This window comes from Petaurus breviceps, unplaced genomic scaffold (assembly GCF_028583685.1).
Source record: "Petaurus breviceps papuanus isolate PSGF00001 unplaced genomic scaffold, PetGlider_PUasm1.0 214, whole genome shotgun sequence".
Classification (NCBI taxonomy): domain Eukaryota; kingdom Metazoa; phylum Chordata; class Mammalia; order Diprotodontia; family Petauridae; genus Petaurus; species Petaurus breviceps.
Window position 1 is genome coordinate 3,494,624 of NW_027185863.1, and position 20,748 is coordinate 3,515,371.

A 20,748-nucleotide genomic window follows, 5' to 3' on the forward strand; every position below is an offset into this window, starting at 1 on the left:
ATTATAATGACTGCAATGATAAAACCAATAGCACATTTAGAATCGGAAATACTTGGGAAAACTAAACTTGAGTGGTTAGCTATCAAGGAATCTCTGAGAGCACCTGTCAGTAGTAAAGGTGGGCCTGAGGGGCTAGTAGCGCCTCCAACTTCCATGAATTTGTATGGGGATGAGCCCTGCCTCTGACCCAGCCTCAGGCCTCTGAAGACTGGGGAGAGACTTGTGGAGCTTCAATAGCTCCCTTCAACATACAAAAGTATTCCTCCAAATCATTTTTCCAACTCTAAACATAAGTCAAGACTCCCATGGCAACAAAGCTCCCCATCAAGCTTTTTAAAATACATTTTTAGTTCCACTGATTGCTTCTCTGCCATCAGGACTTTTATTTGCCTACTCAACCTGAGTCAAAGCAATGGGAGAAAGGTACCCAGCTCTAATCAGCATCTCTCTACAAACTGAGCCAATCCCCATGAAACCAGAAGCCCAAAAGGCGGACAAGAGAGGAGATTTCAGAGATTCTGCACAATATCTCTAAGACTAGAAGCAAGGTGGAGGCAGATAATTCACTAATATCTTGTGGTACTTTGGGAAGAGCGCTACCTCCAGAGTTGGACGATATGGAATAAAATCCTGCCTCGGATGCTTGCTGTTGCTTGTCCTTGGACCAATGACATCGTGGAGTGATGTCTGGATTTGCCAGTGAATTCGATTTAAGGGAGGCAGAATTGCACAAGTTCAGTGGCAAGACAAAAGTCAAGGGAATGCCATGTGTGTCTTCAATGCCCTGGCCTAGGTTTAAGCACTCCACAGTGCCTGCTTCAGCTGACTTGATGGATGTCAGGACAAGTTCTTCTCATCCCCCCATTGCACCAGGGGAAGTCTTCACACGCTTGAGACATCACCAACAAGTCCGAGACCTGTCAGTAACCCTCAACCTGGTCTAGCCCTTCTGCCAAGACTGGGGTGTGGCTGCTACATAGGCTGTGGCTTCTTGGAGTCACAGGCAAGAACCGATGCTTACTACTTATGTGAACTTTGTAACATTTACCCTCTTTTTTTCCTCAACTGAAGAACGGTAGAGTTGAACTAGATGTACTTGCAGCTTCCTCCCAGCTCTTGATCTATGGTCCTATATTCCTAGTGAGAAGAAATTATTATTTTCTTAATAAACTAATAACTAATTATAAGTAGGTTAGTTAGTAGTAGTGCTTCCCTTCCCACACTTTTTATTTCCCCCTTCAACGCCTTGTATTTGTGAAGGCCAGAGATGACAAAGAGACATTCTTTTCCATCTTGGGCAGGACTCCACCCAACTGGGAGAGCTTATTTCTGATTAAACAGTTAAGAGAATCTAATCTAGGTGAATTCTGGCCTATTGTTCAACTCAGGTAGGACTTGATGGAAAATAGATTCTTATGTATAGATTTCTGGAGGCTGAATGATCTGGGAAAATGCTGACATGATCAGAATCACATCTCCTAGACATAGACCTTCATTAGAAAAAGCCCATCATGATAATATTCATTCTCTTATTAATTGTTAATCAATCAGAGTTGATTTTCACTCTCAGGTATTTTTCCAAAGGTATTTAAACATTTAGAGACCTTTGGGGGGGGAGGGGAGGTCTTTGGTTACCAAGAGAACCACTGACCTCAATTTAATGATTATTTGCTAGCCTAATTAACAAATTGATTTTTAATTACCCAGAAACTATATCTCTCAGCTTTTCATTCATCTCACTTACCTATTCTCTAGAGAAATATGGAGTATAACATGGACTCCTAACTATTTAACCTGCTGGGATTTTGGGGTGGGAGGAATAAGCATTTTCAGGATATCTCCAGCACAGACAGGATGACCACTCCCACTTGACTTTGTCTTATTTCATTAGGTCTCTATATTTTAAGAGCTTTTTATTCCTTGTAGTTTTGTCCTGGGTATATTTCTATCCACTTAAAAAGTTCATAAAAAGACAATAAAGAAATGATACATTAAGTCAGAATACTAGTCTATCTAATCCAATATTCTATTTGACTGTGTAGCCCTCCACATTATTTATAAAATTTTAAACTTTCTATAACCAATTAGGAGCTTTACCTGAAACCCCCGATAACTTACACGTGAGATGGTGTCATTTATTTGGCTTATGATCTGGCAACTATAGGTACAGTTAAGTTGAACATAGAGTTATTACAAATAAGGGATTTATTACTTCTAGTTTATTACAAAAGATAAACTAATCATCAGTAAGTAAATAAAACTAAGTGCGATACATTATTAAATCAACAAGAAATGTCATTTGGAGCCGAAATACCCTGCCACCACACTAATTTAAGTCATCATTGACTTATGCCAACCTTATTGTAATAGTTTTCTAAATCGTCTCACTGTCTCTGGGCTCCTATGCCCAGAAGGACCTATCCAGGTCCAATCCATCCAACACAGGGCCAGATGAATCTTCCTGAAACAACATGTTAGCCATGACATTCTAACCATCAAAGCCCTTCAAAGGTACCCATTGCCTCAGCCTAACTTTTAGGGGCCTCCTTAATTTGACTCAACCTATCTTTCTAGCCCATGTTCCCTTTCATGCACCATAGACTCTTGGTAAACTGGGCTGCTCCCCATTTCTTTCAACTTTTGCTCCTCTGTTCACGCTATTCTCTCTGCCTACGATGTCCTCTGGAATTCCCATATAAATCCTACCTGTCCCTCATGTATTAACTCCAATACTACCTCCTTCCTGAAGTTTTCCCTGGTCTTCTACCCCACAATGATATTGCTTTTCTCTAAATCCCAATAGCCTCTTTTAATCTCTCCCAGGTAGGCTAGCTTAGCTTCTGAGTCTATCAAGTTAGCCTCTAATACAGCAGATAGATCCTTTACAGGGGATTTGGGGAATGATATGGAGAACCGCACAGAATGAGAAGAAGATATTGGTGGGGCATAGAATAACTACTACTGCTATGCTACTGGAGTGATGTGCTCATTGTCCCCATCACCCATTCTGTTGTTCCTTCCTGCCTTTTCTTCACTTTCATTCCCGATTCCTCCCTGTTGTCCCAGGTTACCATTTCTACTTTAACCTCACTTCCCCTCACCACCCAGTCTTGACCCTCTGGTCAGTCTCTTTAAAATGCATTTCCCTACCCTTGAATCTCTTTTCTTTTGACCATTCCCTGTTTTTGTCTTGTCAATCCTTGATCCGGAATAATTTCTATCACCTGTCTCTTTTGTACATAGACACACTTAACCTACTAAATTGTGCTGAAAACCATGTTGGGTGAATCCAGTGCAAATTTGTACTCACTTCACGGCAATCCTTTTATTAATCTCTGATTACCTATGCATCCCAGCTACCACAATGATACTCTGAACCTTCTCTTATCAACTTCTACTTGATCCCTTTTGTAAACTCCCTCAAATTCTCACTATAAACTCCTTATGTAAACTCTCTCATCTTCTACTTTTATTCCAACTAATTTCTTAATGACTTCACTTACCCTCTTCTCCTTCCTTCTGGTACCCAAGGTGACCTTCCTCCTTTCTAAAATCAAGTCCTATATTTTTACCCTGGATTCTATTATCTCCCTTCTCCTTTGGAATCTTAATTCCTTAATCAAACCTCCTTCTTCTTTGCAGCTCTGGAACTCCTTTCCTGGAGCTATGCTCTGAGGTTCTGTTCTGATTGGTGACAGCCCACTCAATCTGATTGGCCCTAGGTCTATTGTCTTGCCATCCACCTTGCCTTGGGAGGCATAATCACCATCACTTAACTCCCCCTTGCTTCTCAGGTCAAAACACTTCACCCTGACCACCATTCTCTTGTATGTGGTGGCTCTCTTACTAGAATGTAAGCTTCTAGAGAGCAACTGTTGTCTCACTATTGTAACTGTATCCCCAATATTTAGCACAGCGCCTGACATAGAGTAAGTATTTTATAAATGCTTCTTTTATTCATTCATCTTCAATCACTCCCTCTCTATTGATCCCTTTTCTTTAGCCTACAAATATTCTTAGGCATTCCTTTTCTTTAAAAAAATTCCCTTGAAATTCTTATTCCTTTGAGCTATTTCTTCTATCTCCTCTGTATCATTACCAAACAAGAAAGAGTAGTCTAGATCAGGGCAGGGGGACCTGCAGCCTTAAAGCCACATGTGGCCTTATAGGTTCTTGGGTGCAACCTTTTTATTGAATACAAGTTTCACAGAACAAATCCTTTTAATAAGGGGAGGACCTAGAGGACCACATGTGTGTATCGAGGATGCAGGTTCCCTGCCCCTGGTCTAAATTGATTTCTTCCTTAGCTTTTTGTGATCTAACTTTCCCCCACTCCTTTACTGAAACATCTCTCTCTAAGAACACTAATGGCCTTCTTAGTGTTAACTCCAATGACCTTTTTCTTCCCGTGACTTCCGTGTTCTGTTAATGTTGCCCACCTCCTACTTTCCTTGACTTCTATCATACTACATTCTTATGGTTCTCCCACGACCTCTCTGATTATTCCTGTTTCCTTTACTCCTCTCTCTAAATATTGTTTCTGCCTCCGGTGGTTCTGTGCTCACACCTCTTTTCTCTTCCTATGCCTTCTTTTTTGGTAATCTCACCTACTTCCATGATTTCAGTGACCATCTTTCTATGCATGGCATCTGCCTCTAAATCTCTAAATTTCCAACTTATTTACATAGCTCCAGGCTAATTTTTCCAAATTCTTGCTGGTCACATACTTGGAATTCAATCTCTAGAAATGTATCATCTTCCCTTAAAAACCTGCCCTCCACCCCTAACTCTTCTGTTTCTTTTGATCACAGCACTATGCCTTCTGCTTACCCAGGTTTATAACACTGGAGTCACCTTCTGCTTGTTTTAGTACCTCACCCCACACAGCAGTTTCCAAGTTCTGTTGATTCTACAATGTATTACTCATTTTCTTCCTCTCTTTCATTCCCCCCCCCCACAACCATCTTCATTTAGGCCCATAGAGTAAATTAGTGTATCCCACTTTAAATGTTTAAAGTCTAAATGTCTAAAAAGTCCAGGCAGGACTATTAGCCAAAAGAAAAACTCTGATAAGGAAGCCCATCTAAGGTTGTGCCATGAAAATGGGTATTAGAGACTCCACCCAAATCTGCCATGTATTTAAGTCAGCTATATGTCACCTTCTGTGCTGGTGTACCCTGGTCAGACCAGTCTAACACTTGTTCGAGTTTCAGTTGGTATGTGAGAGACTTAGAGTAGCTATAGCACGTAGGCTCCAATTAAGCTTGTAGCAGCTTAACCAAGGTCATTTGAGGTTTTTCCTTTCTGTCTTTCCTGGTAGAGTGACACAAGGCCCTTGCTGCTGTACCTCTAAGAGAACCATCCATCAGAATTTCAGGTGGTATCTGCATTTCTCAGGGAGGCTTATGTGGTTTACATATGGCTTGGGAGCCAAGACAAGAAGAGATCTGAACAGAAGTAATGTGTCCCACAGATTTTGCCTCAGAGTCACCCTTCAAAACTGAGATCAATTTCCCCAGCTCCCTACCTCCAAACAAACCCACTCCCTAATCACTGAGGATTTCCTAACAGTGGCAGATTGTGACATGGACTTATTGACCCTATTATAGTTTGGGTAATTGTAATGGTAATTGGAATTTGAAGATCTTCCCTGCCCCTTAATAAGCTTAAGGGAATTTGAAGACCTTCCCTGCTTTGAAGATACACCCTGCCCCCTAATAGGCTGAATGTAATCACACGGAACCTGTGGTGGGAGGAGTTTACTGAAGGGTGGAGTAGAGTCCACAGGAAGTTGGGAGTCAGAGCAGCTAGACTAGAGGGAGGAGAGGACACATCCAAAGGTGATCTTTAGGCTTGTGAGTAAATGTTGGTTTGTGGGAAGGCTAAAGGATGCTGTGGCTCTCTGTGCTGTTATGGTTTATTAACTTCTTTGCTACTATGATGGAACTGGCTTACTGGTTTGGGGATTCTATCTTTTGGTGTCTGAATAAATGTCTTCTATATGGAGAGTCTGTTATATTTTGTGATCAAGCATCTGCCAGCAAATTTATAGCGATTGTTGGCACTGTGAATATTGCATTGGCACTAAAGCAATACATCTCAGATTTGTCCCTGGACCTTTATGAACTTTTTGACTATCCTGATATCTTCCAGCTGTTAAGCTGGTAAACCAAAGCAAAAAAAGGAGACAGGTAATTGAAGGATATTTCAATATCACTAGGACACTGGAACCTTCATGACAATGATCTTCTGGTTTACATGATCCACAATTCTACCACTGTCAGTAAATGTCTCTTCCATACATGAGGAGATTTAGGGCCATTTTCTGGGAAGGTGCTAGTTTGTGGCCCTGCTTCAGATCTCATGTTCCCTCTGACAAGCAAATGTTTTTCTCCCACAAATTTCCACTGAGATAGGTTCTAGTTGTAGAATCAGAGCATTAAAAAGCATTTGAGAACTTTAGGAGACCCAACAAAATAACCTAGTCCAGTTGCTTATTTTACCAATAGGGAAACTGAGACCCAGAAAGAAGTGATTTCCCCAAAATCTTAACTATTCGGTAGCAAAACTACAACTACAGCCCATGTTTCCTGACTCAAACTCTTTGTATCATGAAAACCAAAGAAGGCAACTCCTATGTATTTTCTGAATATACCAGAAATTCTCCTAGCAATTCAAAATACTAGATACCTATGTACTTACTGTATAATGAATCAAATAAAAAAAGACAATCAATTGGGAGGGGAGAAGAAAAATGTATTTAATATGACCACAAAATAATGAAATTGGTTTAATGCAAATCATTCTTTTTACTTTAGAGCCCAAGCCCATGTTTCGAGCAATGCATCATTTTTTTTCCACTGGTGGAAAATATGAGCAGAAGGGCCAGTGTGATGTTAAACTGACTGAGGAAGTGGTTTGAGCAGAAAAAGCATTGGACTTACATGAGTCAGGAGAAACAGGTTGGAGTCCTGGTCACTATATTTACCAGCTATGTGACCATGAAGAAGCCTCTTTACCTCAGTAAGTCCAATATTCTTCTTCGGTAAAATGGAAATAATTGTACTTTTACTACCTTCCTTGTGTCATTCATTCATTCAACAAAGTACTTTGTATATTTTAAGGTTCTTTTGGTAGCACAGTAGAGAGAGCACTGGATTCGAAGTAAGAAAGACATATTAGAATGTTACCTCAGATATGTATTAGCTGTGTGACCTTGGATGAGTCACTTAACCTTTGTCTGCTTCAGTTTACTCATCCATAAAGTGGTGAGAGGAAAGGAATACACTTTTATATAACTCTTACTATGTTCCAGGTACTGTGCTAAGTGCTTTTTACAAATATTATCTCATTTGATTTTCACAATAACCCAGAAAGGTAGGTGCGATTATTATTCCCATTTTATAGTTGAAGTAACTGGGGCAAACAGAGGTTAAGTGACTTGCTTAGGTTCACACTTCTAGGGGCTTGGATTTGAACTTAGGCCTTCCTCTCTCTATGTGCAGCACTCTATCCACTGTGTCATGACTGCCTCTAGATAGGGATAATAATAGCACATACCTCACAGAATTTTTGTGAAGATCTAATATATAGAAAACTCTTTGAAAACCTTGAAACCCTATAGTACCATGTTTCCCCGATAATAACACACTGTCTTATTAATTTTTTTTTTGGACAGAAAAACACCAGAGGGCTTATTTTCAGGGGAGGGCTGATTTTAATGAACATTGACAGCAATTTTAATAAACAGGTAAATGTGAACAAAAAAATGTACCAGCAAGCAAATCACTGGGGAAGAACAGGATGACGCGCTCACTGCTGCAGCTCTGATTGGATGCAGCTTGGAGCGCGGCGTGTGTTTCGGCGGGGGGGGGCGGTGCATACAGAGGGTACCGTACCGTAATGTAGCGTGTAGCGCAGGGGATCACCTTCACTACAGTAGCAATCTCAATAGGGCTTATTTTCGGGGGGAGGGCTTATTTTAGAGGAATCTTACACAGTAAGGGGAGGGCTTATTTTCGGGATAGGTCTTATTATCGGGGAAACACGGTAGCATTTGCTAGCTACTAAGATCATCACCATCATCATCATCATCATTATTACTATTGACTATAACGGGGTTCCTACACCAGCAGACATGACTCCTGATTGGCAGAGAGAATGTGGAACTTGACTTTGGATAAGCAACTAATGAAATTAGTGCTAGATCTTCTTTGGAGAGAAACAGGCAAGTACCAAGATCTCCTCAGAGCCATGTGCATTTATAGGTGAAGTTAATACCCTAACATCTCTGGACTTCCAAAGTTTGAAATACAGAGAAGTCTCCCTTTGGGTAAGATTGGACTCTCTCTCTCTCTCTCTCTCTCTCTCTCTAGATTTGAACTGAGGATTTGTCTTGCTCCCTGCCAAACAAAATGTGTATTCATTGGTATATCCTAATCTGTGTAACTTCTCTCATTTCTCTTTGCTATTTGTTTATATAAGCGGATTTACTTGTCATTTGTTATTTGTAATGTTCTTTTGTACAACTTACCTTTGGTTGGAAGAGCTAAACTGAAAAGTATAACTGAAGGGCTACTCTCTCCAGGGACTGGGCAATAAAAAGCTATTAAACTATGCATAACCTTTGACATAGTGATGTCACTACTAGGTTTGCACCTAAAAAAGATTAACAAAAGAGGAAAAGGATTCATATGTACAAAAATATTTGTGGTAGCTATTTTCATGAAGAATTAGAAACTGAAGGATGTGCCAAGCAATTGGGGAAAGCATAAATAAGCAATTGTATGTGAAAGTGATGAAATATTGTGCCATAAGAAATGGTCAAAGGGATGGTTTCCAAAAAAAAAAAAAAAACCTGGCAAGACTTGTATGAACTAATGTGATGTAAAATGAGCAGATCCAGGAGAACAATTTATACAGCAATGATATTGTAAAGATAAACAACTGTGAAAGACTTAGGAACTCTGATCAGCACAATGACCAACCACAAATCCAAAAGACTCATGATTAAACATGCTATCCACCTCCAGATAGAGAGCTGATGGTCACAGAGCGCAGCTTTAAGAATGTTTTCTTTTCATTTTCTTTTTTTTGTCTTTTTGGAGGGGGGAAGGAGGGCAATTGGGGTTAAGTGACTTGCCCAAGGTCACACAGCTAGTAAGTGTTAAGTGTCTGAGGCTGGATTTGAATTCAGGTCCTCCTGATTCCACAGCCAGTGCACCACCAGTGCACCACCTTTCTGCCCCCATTTTCTTTCTTTCTTTTTCTTTTTTGGAGTGGGGGAGGCAGGGAGGAGCATGTCTAATGAAAAAATTTGTTTTCTTTGACTTTATTAATGAGTTTTTCTTGACATCTCATTGGGTAAAGGAGAAAGGGGTGGGAGTGAGAGAATTTAGAACTGAAAATTAAATTAAATTTTAAAAAGGAAGTCAATAGTTAAAAAAAAGTCCCAAAGAATAACCAGGTATAGAGCCTCTTTTACCCTGAACTGCTTATCTACTACCTACAAACATACCCATACCTCCCCATTCTCAAAAATCCCTCAGTTGATCCATCCATTTCCACCAACTCTCATATCACTCTCTCTTTGGCTAAACTCTGACAGATGGTACCTCTACTTCCTTTCTCAGTCTCTTACTTTACATCCTGGCTTCTGACCTCATTATTCAATTGAAACTTCTCCCTCCAAAGTTACTAATGATTTTTTAATTTCCAAATCTAATGGCCTTTTAATTAATCTTCATCCTTCTTCAACTCTGCAGACTTTGACACCTTCTCCTCCTTGATACTCTCTTCTGTCTAGGTTTTTATGAAACTACTCTCTTGTGGTTCCCCTCCCATTTATGTGGTCTCTCCTCACTCTCTTCTCCTGGATATTTAGCCAGGTCAGGCTCAATAACTGTGGGTGTTCCACTGGGCTCTGCCCTTTCTTCTACTCCTATACCATATCATTTGATGATCTCATCAGATCTCATAGATTCAGTTATGATTCCCAAGCTGATGATTCTCAACTCTGTTTATCCAAGTCTAACTTATCTGTTGACTTCTAGACTCCCATCTCCAACTACCCATTGAACAACTCAAACTTGTCCTGTAGATATTTTAAATGAAACATGTCCAAAACTGAAGTCATTATCTTTCCCTTCAAGCCCCTTCCAAACTTCCCTATTGCTATCAAGGTAATCACCACCTTTTCATTCACCCAAACTCACGATTCAGGTGCCATCCTTGAATCCTCACTCTCTCACCACCCATATCCAATTTGCTCCTAAGTGCTATAGATTTTACCTCCATAAACTTTCTCATTTTTTCCCCCTTCTCTCCTCTGACACTGCCAATACTCTGAGGGGCTTTATCACCTCACACCTGGACTGTTGCATACATAGCCTGCCACAAGTTTCCCCTAATTCTAATCTGTCCTCCATTCAGTTGTCAAAATAATTTCCCTAAATCACAAGACTGTGATTCGGTCATTACCTTACCCTCACCCCATTCAATACATTTCACTGGCTTTCTCTGGAATCAATCAATCAAACAATAAATGTTTATTAAGCGTCTCCTATGCAGCAGTCACTGTGCTAAGTGCTGCGGATACAAAGAGGCAAAAGACAGTCCCTGTCCTCAAGAAGTGAATAAAATCTTTCATTTGACATTCAGAAACCTTTATCACCTGGCTTTCACAACCCCTAACTTTCCTGTCTTCTTTCATCTTACGCCACCGCCAGCAACCCCCATATACTCTGTGATCCCAGGACAGGGACCTCTTTACTATTTGTCAAATATGAAATTCCATCTCCTAACTCCAGGCATTTTCACCGACTGTTCCCTATGGTTAGAATGCTCTCCTTCCTCATCTCCACTTCCTGGCTTCCATGACTTCCTTCATATTCTAACTAAAACCCCACTTTCTACAGGGAATCTTTCCTGAACCCCCTCAATTCTACTGCCTTCCCTCTTAACCATTTCTAGTTTAAACTATCTTGTTTGAACATAATTGTTCGCGTGTTATCTCCTCCATTAGACTATGAGCTCCTTGAGGGGAGGGGCTCTTTTTGATTTATCTTTGTATCTGCAGTGCCTGGCAGATCAATCATATAATAAATGTTTACCGACTCACTGACATGCCATGCATGTATGTATGAATATATGTATAACACATGTGCACAGATATATATATGTGCAACCTGCATGTGTGTGCAATCTATACACGTGTGTGTGCCTGTATGTATACATAGATACAAATCTAAAAACTCAAAGATACTGTATAGATTTTAAATATTGATTGGTCACAATTTATGACTTGAGATGAGTGGAACAAGGGAGAATGAAGGGCTTGTCCTTCTTCATTCCCAATTTCACACTATTTTGAATATTTCTCAGAGGCTGGTGCCCTTGCACTTGGGATCACACGATGACCACAGATCTGGAGCAGAGGCTGCCTAGTCCAACCCCTTCATTTTACACATAAGGACACTGATGGCTGGGGAGCAAGGTAAGTATCAGAAGCCATATTTGATTTTATATAATCGATTCCAGAACCAATGCTTTTTTATTGAATGAATGAATGAATGAATGAGGAATTAAGGGGGAAAAATCCTGAAATGACCTTTGCTGAAGGTGTGAGGTGAGAGGAGGGGAGAAATTGGGTAAGATGGAAAGAAAGCAAGAAGGAGCAAATTCACTCCTTTCCTTCTTTCTTTTCCCTCACTTCGTCTTTCCATGAGCCAATGAATAATCATGACATATATTGCATAGCTCATGCCTCATCCCACATGCAGATTTTAATGCTATCAGGTATGAATCTTTCAAAATTAAGGATGAAGTTAAATATAAAACAGATAATTAACATAGTCCTTGACATGAATGCAGACTTCCATGAGGCAAGAACCATGTTTTATTTTTTCTTTGTATTTCCCACAGCCCATAATACAGTGCCTTGTATATAGTAAATGCTGGGGGAAATACATTGAATAAATACATTCATAACCTAAATAAAATACATTCAAAGTGAATTTGGAAAAATTAGAGGAATGTACTTTGGGGACAGAGAGAGATGAGTGATCATGTAAAATCTAGGAATAGTGTATTACTTCAAACAATTTTGGTGCTCCTAAAGGAGAGTGTTGATAATAGTAATTTGCTCATTGTCCACCAAGATTGCCTGATAATTGCAGGAATGCTTGTTAAATACGGAGCTAGCTAGGCTATCAAAACAATAACTCATACTTCTATAGTACTTCACTATTTATAAACTCTTTTCCTGGCTTTCATGAATCCAACAAAGTAAATAAGAACCAGGATATCTATTTAACATAGATGATGATATAACAATGAACAGTGACTTGAACACTGAAAGGAAGCTATCTGTTGGAATTTAGTGGCCAGTCTTCATCTCAGAGAACAGGTGATGATGATGAAGACGACAATGATATCATTTACTATGTGCCAGGGACAGTGCTAAGTGCTTTACAATGATTACCTCATTTGATCCTCATGACAACCCTAGGTGCTATTATTGTTACCACTTTACAGATGAGGAAACTGAAGCAAACAAAGCTTAAGTGACTTGCCCAGGGTCACACAGCTATTAGAACTCAGGTCGTTCTAACTCAAGGAACAGAGCTCTATCCACCCAGCTGCTCCAAGCATAACTCTCTCCTCTTGACAGAGAAATGGAAATTCTACAGGACAGAATGTCAAAAGCATTTTCAGGGTCAGTCCATCATCAGTTTTTCTATTACAATGGAAGTTAAATGCTGGGGAGTGGGGGTGAAGAACATATATATTCTGAAATCTATAAAATATAAAAGTAAAAGGCATCAATAAACTTATTTTTAAAAAACAAGCCACTAACAAGCCAGAGAAGTGTGTAATGTAAATGTATTTCACTTCATTTCACAGATGAGCAAATTAATCTTCCATGACGTTAAATGACTCTCCCACAGTCACACAGGTAGTAAAGTATCAGAACTGGGTTTTGAACCAAGGTCTTCTTATTCCAACTTTATGGCTCCTTCCTCTATAACAAACTGACTCTTTTAAAGTCATAAGCTATTAGAGTCTAAAACTACACTAAGACTTTTGGGAGTGAAGCTAGGCAGCACAGTGGGCAGAGTGCCATCTGTGAAGAAGACCAGAGTTCAAATCCAGCCTCAGACACTTATTAGCTGTGTGACCCTGGGCAAGTAACAACCTTTGCCTCAATTTTCTTATCTGTAAAGTGATCTGGAGAAGAAAATGGCAAGGCGTTCCAATATTTTTGCCAAGAAAATCCCAAATGGGGTCATGAAGAGTCAGACACAACTGATTTTTAGGACATCCTTATTATGCTCAGATCACAAGTCACAGAAACAAAGAATGCAGTTTAAAAAAAAATCACCCCCCAAATTGAGAGATTCAAGACTCTTGCCATGTTGGCTATGCTATGAATATTCCACATAGAGCTGTCTAGCAGTGGTTTCAGGCAGAAGCACTCTAAATGTTTCCTAAAAGGCAAGATTTGCAGGAGTTTTCATTAGGAAGCTGCTGTCACTCACATGGTTCTGCCAGAGAGAGGGAGCTGGTGAAAAATAGACAGTGTGGGAAGGGAGGAATTGTAAAGAGGAGTCTTAAAAAGGATGATAAGGAGACTGAAATTATTTAGTGAATGACAACCTAAACTAGACATGAGAAATAGATGATTTGGAACATCTTTAATGAGAACAAGTCAGGGATGAGGAGAGAAATGTGACCATACTTAGACCCAAAGAGATTGGAGGAAAATTAAGGGAAATCCATCATGGGTATATTAGCTAGACTTCCTGCAAATCAATGGCATAGATGGACTACTTCTATGGGAAAAGTTGGGACAGGGATGAATAGAGTATTCGGGAACAGAGAAATCCATGCAATCTGTTTACTTAACTGCATTCCAGCCAATATTATAGATAATGTTTCAGAGTATTTCCCTAAAGACACTAAATAGACAAAGGCAAAGTAGATAAGATGATTTTTATCCCTATTTATCTTCTACACCAGTAAGAAAAAAAAAGACCTGCCCGACCCACAGATTTGTTGTTGTTTGGTATTACTTAGAATTAGTTTGTCTCCCTCTTATGGCCTGAAAGAAAGGAGGGATTTGAAGAAGGTTTCCCCCTCCTACACCTACTATGGTATGGTAGAACAAGTCCTGCCTCTGGAGTCAGAGGATCTCAGTTCAAATCCCACTTATAACAATTATAAGCTGTGTGACCTTAGGCAAATGACTTTCCCACTTTGGACCCCAGTGTCCTCTTCTGAAAAATGTGGGAGTTGGACTAGAAGGCCTTTTATGACCTTTCCAGCTCTAAATTTGTTATCTTGTTGTTCACAGAGCTATAAAGAAAGTGGAGTTAGTTCCTACACTCTGTCTGTATTGAACTTTTTATTTTTTTTTTTTGTACAGGGGGAAGGATGGTGGAACAGACCTGTAATTTCATTGGCATATGGAATTCCCAATGGGGAAACTCGCTCTACCAAAGCCAGTCGACACCCCCTATGTAACTTACAATCTTAGAGAGCTGCCCTTGGCACCAAGAGGTTTAGAGAGTTGCTCAGGATCAGATCACCAAATGTGTTAGGGAGAGAACTTGAATTTATCTTCCTATTTTGAAGATACCTCTCAAAGCACTGTATCTAGCTACCTCTGTATGCACAAGAATTTCTTTCCCAAGAAAGAATCTCCCTCTTCCTCTTCCCATTCAAAAAAACATTTTCTCCTGCCTTCATCTCTATGCTTTCTCTGCCTTCATGACCCCACTCTGGTTGACTACTCTTCAGAAGACCACCCCTCCTTCCTCCTTTCCTATTCTTCTTCCAGTCAAAATTGGCTTCAATTCTTCCAAACTCTACCTTCTACCCAGCTGATTTGTACTGAGTTAATGTTCTCAGTTTCCTGAAAGTATTTTGCATTTTAAGTAGGGCTTCCTGTAATGCTTTAACCCAAAGGATTACTAATGGTGGCTGAATATGGAAGGGTTAGGGCCTCCCCTTTACTTTCATTAGTAGGACCATAATCCCCTGAGAATAGGACCAACTTGCTTATGCTCTCCAGAATCTTTGACATCATACTTTTGATTCCTTTTATATTCTCATATCTGTTTTGCACAGTCTGGGGAAATCTATGGATCCCTTCTTGGAATAATATTTTTAAATGCATAAAATAAAATACATAGTCTTACAAAGAAAACCAATCGAAATACAGTTGGAAGATATTTTAAAAAACAAGTTCCTGGACCCCAAGTTAAAAATCCCTATTCTAAAGTCACAGCCTCCCTCAAATTTGGGCCTAGATATAGGATTATTGTTATTATGACAACATCTATAGATCCCCAAATCCACTTTTGTGGAGGACAGGTTTAATAATAATTCATGAAATGGTCACTGGTGGCAACATTTTGCCCCTTTTGAGTTATGGTCTTAGGTCAGTAATCAAGAATATTGCCACACTACCCTTTCCTCAATGGACCATGGATTCCTTGCATTTAAAGACCTTTATATTCTTAGGTTATCTCATCAAATATATGAGTGTTTCATTAACTATCCTATTACAGTCTGTCATATTTTCTTCAGAGGCAAGTACTAAGATTTCCCCAAAGCCATCAATCTTTCAATGCTATGCCTAATCTATTTTTTTAACAGTGTACATTAAATGAAAGAAGATAGATGTTTTTCTCTTCATGCTCATGAATAGATGGTATATATCTGAGCCTCACCCTAAAATCTGCATGATCCCATTCATAGTGCAGACACACCTTCCTAAGCCATGAAATATTTCAAACAAGGAATAAACCAGACAGACTGGTCCCTAATATAATTACCAGGTCAAACAGTCATGACTTTTCTTCTGTACGTATAGCATCTGACCATGCTAGGATCCTGGAATGAGATGGTAAGATCACAAGATTTCAAGCTGAAAATGATCTTACCCAGGATCTATTCTCTTTTACTGGAAGCCATCAGGAACATCATTTCCCAAAGAGTCCAAAAGAACCAGGAAAGCTTTGATTTTGTGCCCAAGAAGGTGCTTTCCAGATTGACAGCTCTAGAGAAGCCTTAATTCATAATGGGATTTCAGAAGATTCTATTTGTGGGTACATGAATATGGTTAATTATTAAATAGATTAGTCTCTTTTTTAGAATAGCTTTTTTCCTTCTTGATTTCCTTTTCATAGATCTTCAATTTTGCTATTAATTTGAGTCAGTGGATTCCAAGTTATGGGCTATGTATCCCTGAGGGTTACATAGATCCACAACTCCTAATGCTTACTAAGAATTGTTATTTTGATCATAGAGCATAGATTGAAAGGCATAAGGGGCCAAAGAGATAATATAGCCCGACTCTCTCATTCTAAAGATGAGAAAATGAAGCCCAGACAGGTTATATATGTAATAAGTGTCAGAGTCAGGATCTGAACCAGGTCTCCTGTCTCTTTTCACTGTACCATGCTCCTCCCTACCTTAATTCAGCTCCATCAAAATGTGTGTTGTTTTTGTTGTTCAGTCATGTCTGACTCTTTGTGACCCCATTTGGGGTTTTCTTAGCAAAGATACTAGAGTGGTTTGCCATTTCCTTCCCCAGCTTCTTTTATAGAAGAGGAAACTGAGGCCCAGGTCACACAGCCAGTAAGTGTCTGAAACCAGATTTGAACTCAGGAAAATGAGTCTTGCTTCCTTCAGGCTGTTGCTGTATCCACTACACCACCAACTGTCCTTTACCAACAAAATTTATGACAATATGAGAATAAGCAAACATACCTTCTGTAGCATTAGGAACAGCTCACACATGTATGTAGTAGTATTTTTTCATATACATAGGCACTATTGTGATTTGCAAAATAAAAATTCACTTAGAAGTGGCGCTAAATACATAGTAGATTTTTTTGTCTTATATTTTTTAAAAATAGAAACTAATAAAACTACATGATTTATGGATCTACACAAGTTTTTGACATTTAAAATGGCGTCATCATACTTGAAAAGTTTTTAAACCATCGGTCCAAGTTATAAAACTGCCTTGGGATGAGGGAAGGTACTTTTTCAAAACTTAAATAGGCTTTTTTTTTTGCTTTGAAGAGGTTGTTTTCTGTTTTTTTTTAAGAATTATAAAAATGACATCTATGAATCAAAGGAACTGGAATTATATAGCCTCACAAGTAGGTGCTATTATTGCCCCATTCTACACTTGAGGAAATGGAGGCAGACAGAAGTTAAATGACTTGTCCAGAGTCATACATGAACCTTGTAAGTGTCTGAGGCTGAATTTGAACTCAGGTCTTCCTGACATAAGGCCCATCCGTCTCTCCACTGTACAACCTAGCTACCTTGTGACAGGAAGGCTATAGAGCATTTTCATATCAGGTCTTTCAACACATAAACAGCTTGTATAAAAGATAGCCATTGACCAGTTTCTATCTTCACTGAGAACCAAAAACGAGAAAGGATGAATGAGGGATGTCTCTGAAAAGTCAATTGCTTAACAAAATTTTGTTCAGAATTTACCATATTAAAACTTTGCACTAGTCACTGATGGACCAAATAAAGAAGTGCAAGACACAGTTTTACTCACAATTTTGTTAGAGAAAGAATTCAACTTAATCAGAGTCAACAAAATCAGATGCAGCAGGGGGCTGGGGGCCAAGGGAGAATGGTGATCTTGTGAGACAGCAATATCACAAAAGTAATGGGAAAGGAAATCATATAGCAAAGGACTGTGGCAGGGTGTGGAGAGTGAAGAAACAGGTTCCAAGTAAGTGCAGAATAATCTTCCTATAAATTTGACTGTGAAGGGGAGAAAGGACATAAAACAGCAAACGTAGAAGCAGCTGTAACAAAGTCACTTCTCTCTCTGAAACAAAAGGGAAGGAGGAAAAAGTCCATGAAGACTTTGATTTGGGGAGGGAGGGAAGGAAAAAAAAGAATTTTACATGATAATTTTAGTACATATTTAAAAGAAATAGCAAGTTGTACATAATAGATTTGCAGTTTCACATGCAAAAAAAGACAGATTTGAGGGATGGAGGAGAGAATAAAGTGGTAGGCAAAGTCAGCTGAGAGTCAGGAAGAGGTAGAGCCTAGGGCTTGAGAAAATTAGGACATATTTAGAACCTTTAATGTGGGAAATGTGATAGGGGATGATAATTTTTTAAAAAAGGATTGCCGTGTTGTAGTCAGGGTCTAGGAAAAGTTATAAAGAGAAACAAAATTAGATGGTCTAGTTACTATATTTGTTAAACGTTTTGTTAATCATATGAAAGATGCTGCTGCTGGAACTAAAATTAGTTGGACATGTGTAATGTAATGCCAAAAGAAGGCAACTTCCCAGGTTCAAAATACCAGCATAGGTGCTCTCTATTTTATTCAGTAACAAACCCAGAACAGAGAAGATCAAAACATGACATCATTCAAAATACAGTATTTACTAAGTATGATTAAATAATCTCCAAGTACTACCCCACCCCAGGACCTTCCAATCATTCAATCAATTACAAAGTCTCTGTTCTAAATACTTCTCCACCCCTAGGCTATACCTTAATTAAGTCCACCACAAAGCCCCTCTTCTCAAATGGAGATTAGTTTCCAAACATAAGTAAAATACATTCATTTGCTCAACCATAGAACACAAAAAGGTCAAAAGTTCCCCACCCCTGGATCACAATTGAATCTACCCCAGAGTTACATCAAGTTTAAACACAGCACTTAATACCCAAATGGAGGTCTTTTCTTCATCTTGACACGAGGCAAGTTCTCAGCAATCTTAGTTCCTGGGGAGACAAGGCTTAGCAAGGCCATAAGATACATTGCCAGTCCCTTCATGAATTCATCCTCTGTCTGTAGAACAGTCCTAGAACCCCTGAACACATTAGCAAAGCCCTCTCCCAGGATTTCTGTAAACATACAACAAGAAAATCCTTCTTCAGGGCTTCTGAACCAACAGAAAGGCTCCCAGACCCCTGCAACAGCAGCACTGTCCTTCACCAGTGGACAGTATTCATTCTGTCTGCCGGACAGTCTCCAGACCCCTGCAACAACAGTACTGTCCCTCACCAGTGGACAGTATTCACTCTCAGTACTGTCCCTCACCAGTGGACAGTATTCACTCTCTGTCTGCAGGACAGTCTCAGGCCTTCTTAACCAAATGTCAGGTTCCAGGACTTCTTCAACAGGACAGTCTTTCACCAGTGGACAAATCTGGCAAAATAACATCAAAACAGACAGACAAAGTACCAGCAAAACAGCCATGTCTCCTCAGTCCTTGGCAGCTCAGGGGGCAGGTCTCAAAAGTCCAGGGCAATTCAAAGCAGCCACCAGCAATTCTGCTTCCAAGAAGATCTTCCGCCTCTCTCTGGTCTCTCCAAATCTACATCACCAGCTCCTCCCAATTCAGGACTTTCTTTTCACATCAACAAGCCCATCCCACAGGTGGGATTAACAAACTCTGGGTTTTAACACAATCAATTTGAAAACCAAGCCAATACAGGGGAATCTTTAATTGCCATTACTATCACAACATGTACTTAAGAGCTGTTTATCTGGTAAGGTTCATGCTTTGTGCTTAGTCTCTCACATTCTGTTTTTTAGTTTTTAGTTTTTGTTTTAATTTTAATTTTATTTTTTAAAATTTTGTTTTAATATTTATAGCAGCTCTTTTTGTGGTAGCAAAGAACTGAAAATTAAGGGGTTACCTATCAATTGGGGAATGGCTAAGCAAGTTGTGCTATATGAATGTAATGGAATACTATTGTGCTATAAGAAACGAGGAGCAGATGGACTTCATGTTTACCTGGAGAGGCTTATACGAACTGATGCTGAGTGAGAAGAGTAGAGCCAGGAGGAATTTGTACACAATTACAAACACAACGTATGTGTGATGGCCAACTTTGAGAGACTGGACTCTTCTCAGCAATTCAGAGTTATAAGTCAACCCCCAAAAACTCATGATGGGGAGAGATGTCTACATCCAGAGAAAGAACTGAGATTGAATCCAGGTTGAAGCAAACTACCTGCTCTTTTTCTTGTTTGGTTTTGTTTCCTCTTTCCTATTGCTCATTCCATCTGATACAATCCTTCTTTATAACCTGACTAATGCCTAATGTGAAAGTATTTGCAGATACTATACTTGATTGTATGCCGCCATAGGGGTGGTGGGGAGAGGGGAGGGAGAGAAAATTTGAAACTCAAGGAATTGTGGTAATGAATCTTGTAAACTAAAAGTAAATAAATTAATAAAGACCAAAAAATAAATAAAAAATAAATTTATTTTAATTTATTTTTGGTTTTTAGTTTTAGTCTATATTTTAGCTCAGTTGTATTTTTTAACCAGTGGTGAACATTTGAGAGACAATTGTCCAGAATTAGGTATATAATCAAAAGCTGCCAAAGAAGATTTTTTTCCCCTAAATATGAAATGAATTGACCTAAACATCCTGCCTTCTACAAAGATGAAGTAAGATCTCATTATGTAATGTGATTAAAGGAGAGCAGAAAAGCCCCTTCTCCTCCCCTAACACATGCCAAAGGCCCCAAACTCCACCAGTAGAGAGTGTCATGTCTGTTGGTTGTGTTGTCTTTTTCAGGAGATCACTTTTAAAAACCCAATACTTTCTTAAGGTTTAACAGTGTGAAGGGGTTTCCATAGGATCCTAGATTTTGAGCTGGGAAGGGACCTCAGAGGCCCAACAGAAGCAATCCCAAGATCATTTGGGTAGTAAGCAGCAGAGCTAGAATTAA

General features: G+C 39.4%; 1 long non-coding RNA gene across 2 annotated transcripts; it reads left to right on the forward strand.

Moving 5' to 3' along the window:
* The first annotated feature begins 5,714 nt into the window (after nt 1-5,714).
* LOC138165714 (uncharacterized) lies at nt 5,715-20,273 on the forward strand. Of its 2 annotated transcripts, none has more exons than XR_011169425.1 (4): nt 5,715-5,855; nt 6,819-7,023; nt 11,383-11,494; nt 14,426-20,273. It is a non-coding gene; the product is annotated as an uncharacterized lncRNA (long non-coding RNA). The 2 variants fall into 2 exon arrangements; XR_011169426.1 differs by having other exon boundaries at nt 5,732-5,840.
* The last annotated feature ends 475 nt before the right edge of the window (nt 20,274-20,748 follow it).